We start from the raw sequence: 3,740 nt of genomic DNA, 5'->3' as shown, positions 1-3,740 counted from the left end.
GGACCACCAAAATTTTCTCGCGACCACCAGTTGGCGACTGCTGACATAAACAACATAGAAATTACAATCAGTTAGGCTAAGCATTACAGGATCATAAAAGTAGTTAGAAGTACATAGCAAGACCTTTGATGAAATGGGCATAATATATTTTGTTTCTTTTTTTGGTTTGTATTTGTTTACCATGTGATTTATTATATATGTTTGGCTGAGCACAATAGTTCTAAATACAGCCTAAAGTTGAAACCTAACTCTCTTTGTTCTGTCTAAATGACCACCAGATGAAGGCCATTAGGGGGAAGGGATTATCAGCCCTTCTATATGGCAAAATGTAACACTATAATGTACCTCTTACATTTTGTGTTTTGAATCAAATATCATATAGTAATACAGTTATACATTGTTTAATATTCTGTCTAATATTTTCTGATTAGGGCATAAATATTACAGTAGAAGGTTTTATTTTTTTCATAGCATTCATAATTTATATGCCTCTTCTCGAAAAGTTTCATGTTTGTCCAGTTGTTCCCTGGTTTAGCCTGGCTAATGACTACCATATGGAAAACATTTGTCTCATGTGCTGGGTTCATTTCCAGACTTGGACAAACAAGATCACATAGACTGACTTTTCTTTCTATTCTTTTCTTTCTATTCTTTTCTTTCATTTATAGAAATGATATCCTCCAAACATGAGCTGTATTGTTTGTAAAGTGAATACAATTCTACCCATTTTCATGTCTAACTGAAAATATATTATATGTAAACCCAACATGAAGGGCTCTATTTATAATCAGGGGATCTGACATTCCCTGATGAAGAATCAATTACTACCATTGAAACACAAGGACCTGGAAGATCTCCACCAGGAAAATTTTGATTACCTGCTTTATAACTAGAGCCCTGACATATAGGCTTTAACATATTCATATAATTTTCCATCATTCATTTTTAAATCTGCAGCTTCATTGAAATAAATCCTAGTAATTCCCCTATGAAGACATTTGTTCAGACATTTCCTGTTATAAGGTGTCGTTTCTTCCTGTTGTGCATTTGAGTTGTCACAGCAGCTTCTGATAGAGGCTGCAAGAGGCCATTTCAACACGAATGGGCAGCACAGTAACTCAGATTTTAGCACTCTTGCCTTTGCAGCGCTAGGTCCTAGGTTCGAATCTCGGCTGGGACACTATCTGCACAGAGTTTGCAGGTTCTCCCCGTGTCTGTGTGGGGTTACTCTGGTTTCCTCCCACATCCCAAAAAAACATGCAGTGAGGTTAATTGGCTTCCCTTCAAAATTGACCTTAGACTGCATTAATAAAATATGACTATGATAGGGACATTAGATTGTGAGCTCCCTTGAGGGACAGTTAGTGACACGACTATTGACTTTGTATAGTGCTGTGTAATATGATGGTGCTATATAAATACTGTGTAATAATAATATTTACATATGTATGGTACCTTATTGTCAGCGTTAGAAATCCCCCCTGATATGTGCCATACAACCATCACTGGGGTTCAGGTGGATAGATCTGCAGCAATGAGATGCAACAAAAATGATAGAAATATGTTTTTAGTTTTTTTATTATTATTATTGTTGTTTATCATGCACAGTACTTTAACAAACCAAACATTGTTCATTAGAGTTTACATCTACTTTAAACATAAAATAAAAAATATACTTTTAACAAGAAATTTAATTTGCAAAGAAGTAAAATGCATTGTTTCTGCTGCCCAGAGATATCTGTAATTGTTTGTCAGAAAAAATGTTTTTGTCCCAGGCATTGTATAATCTGCATTTTCTTTATTTAATATGATTACTTTATTTATTAGCTCTCTGGTTATTTCTGTGCATTTTCGTTACCTTGTAATCATTCTTAAGGTAATAATATGCTAAAACGATCCAAGCAATAAACAGTACAGAATAAATATTTAAACAAAAAGTCCCAGGGATCTAAGCTCTGAATGTACACTGCCTGCACTTCTCTATTCACAAGAATTCTTCATTTCTTGAACCGTTTTCCATAATCCACCTGCTACACTTTCTTAAATTAAACCCGTCATGAACATGGGCAATTTAAACTGAGCATATGGTAAAAAATGCATAATGTCAGTAAAAATTGCATTCCAGAATGATCAATAGATATGCAGGTATAGACGGCTGAATTTTAATGCAGATCTCCTTCCTCCCTCCTGTAGTCTAATCAACATTTAGAGGAACTTGGTAGGGGAAAGGGACAGAGAGAGTTCAACTTCTACTAAACTATTTCAGATGAACCTATACCTTCAGCCTGCCTGTCTGCATCTACTGCCTATTTGACCTTCACTGATGCAACCTCAATGTATTCATTTTTTTCATGAAGGTAAGCTAAAATTAATTTAAAAAAAAAATGCGAGTAGCCAAGTTCATTATTGTAAAGGGGACAAAGTGATGCTTGTTTGCATTGTTTTCTGCACGTGCAGCTCAGTGTATGAATAAAGGTATTCCAGCATAACCCCAGCTGCCAGAAAGGATAGAACTGGGTATGTGTAGGAGCTACATAGTTAGGTTGAAATAAGACCATCAAGATCAACCACCAAGAAAATAAATATATATCCCAGATAAAAACCACAGACATAGTTCCAGAGGAAGGCAAAAAAAAACCTTGGTTTAATTTGCTCCAATTCTGGAAAAAAAATCCTCCCTGATCCCATGAGGCAATTGGATGTTCCCTGGATCAACAGTCTCTGTCACCTTTACTTTAAAACTTTAATACCCCATTATATTTTTTTGTTTCTAGAAAATCATCCAGCTTTTTCTAAAGCAATCTATAATAGTTCCTGAAACCACTTCCAGGTGGGGGGCATTTTCACACTTTTTATAGACCTTACAGTGAAGAATCTCTTCCTCCAGAAGCAAAGAGTGCCCTCTTGTTCTTTGTAGTGATCTCAAAGTGAATAATTGTGAAGAGAGTTCTCTATATGGACCATTTATATATTTATACAGGGTGATCATATCCCCCTTATACGTCTCTTCTCAAGAGAGAAAAGATTCAGTTCAGCTAATCCCTCCTCATAGCTGAGCTCCTCCATTCCTTTTATTAGTTTAGTTGCCCTCCTCTGCATTCTCTCTAATTCCACAATATCCTCATTGTCGCCATGCAAAATTATTTCTCCGCTGTCATTCCCCTAAGCTTCCGACCCAAGCAGCCTCTTCTCAACAACTGACTCCCTCCTAAACCCCACACCTGCTCCCCCACAACATCCTTCCTACTTTGAAGATAAAATTGACAAAATCAGACATGATTTCTCTGCTCACCGGGCCACTCCAACCATATCCACCCCTTCCATCAGTAAATCATCACTGACCTCCCTCAGTCCTGTTACTGAGAATAAAGTCTCCTCTCTTTTCTCATCATCTCCATCTACTACCTGTCCGCTTGACCCAATTCCCTCTGATCTACTCTGTGCCCATTCCTCCACCCAGGCCCCTGCCCTGACCGAACTATTCAACCTCTCCCTTTCTACTGATATATACCCCTCCACTTTCAAACATGCCATTATACTCCCTATCCTGAAGAAACCCTCACTGGACCCCTCCATACCCTCTAAATACCGTCCTATCTCCAACAAAACAGCCCTTTAAAAGTGGCCAATGACCTCATTAGAGCTAAGTCACAAGGGTCAGTCCTTGGACCGGTTCTCTTTTCTCTGTACACCTCCTCTCTCGGTAGTCTCATATCCTCCTTTGGCTTACAGTACCATCT

This window comes from Pyxicephalus adspersus, chromosome 6 (genome assembly GCF_032062135.1).
Source record: "Pyxicephalus adspersus chromosome 6, UCB_Pads_2.0, whole genome shotgun sequence".
NCBI classification, from domain to species: Eukaryota; Metazoa; Chordata; class Amphibia; order Anura; family Pyxicephalidae; genus Pyxicephalus; species Pyxicephalus adspersus.
The sequence above is the reverse complement of the archived record's forward strand: the minus strand, read 5'-3'. Positions refer to the sequence as shown.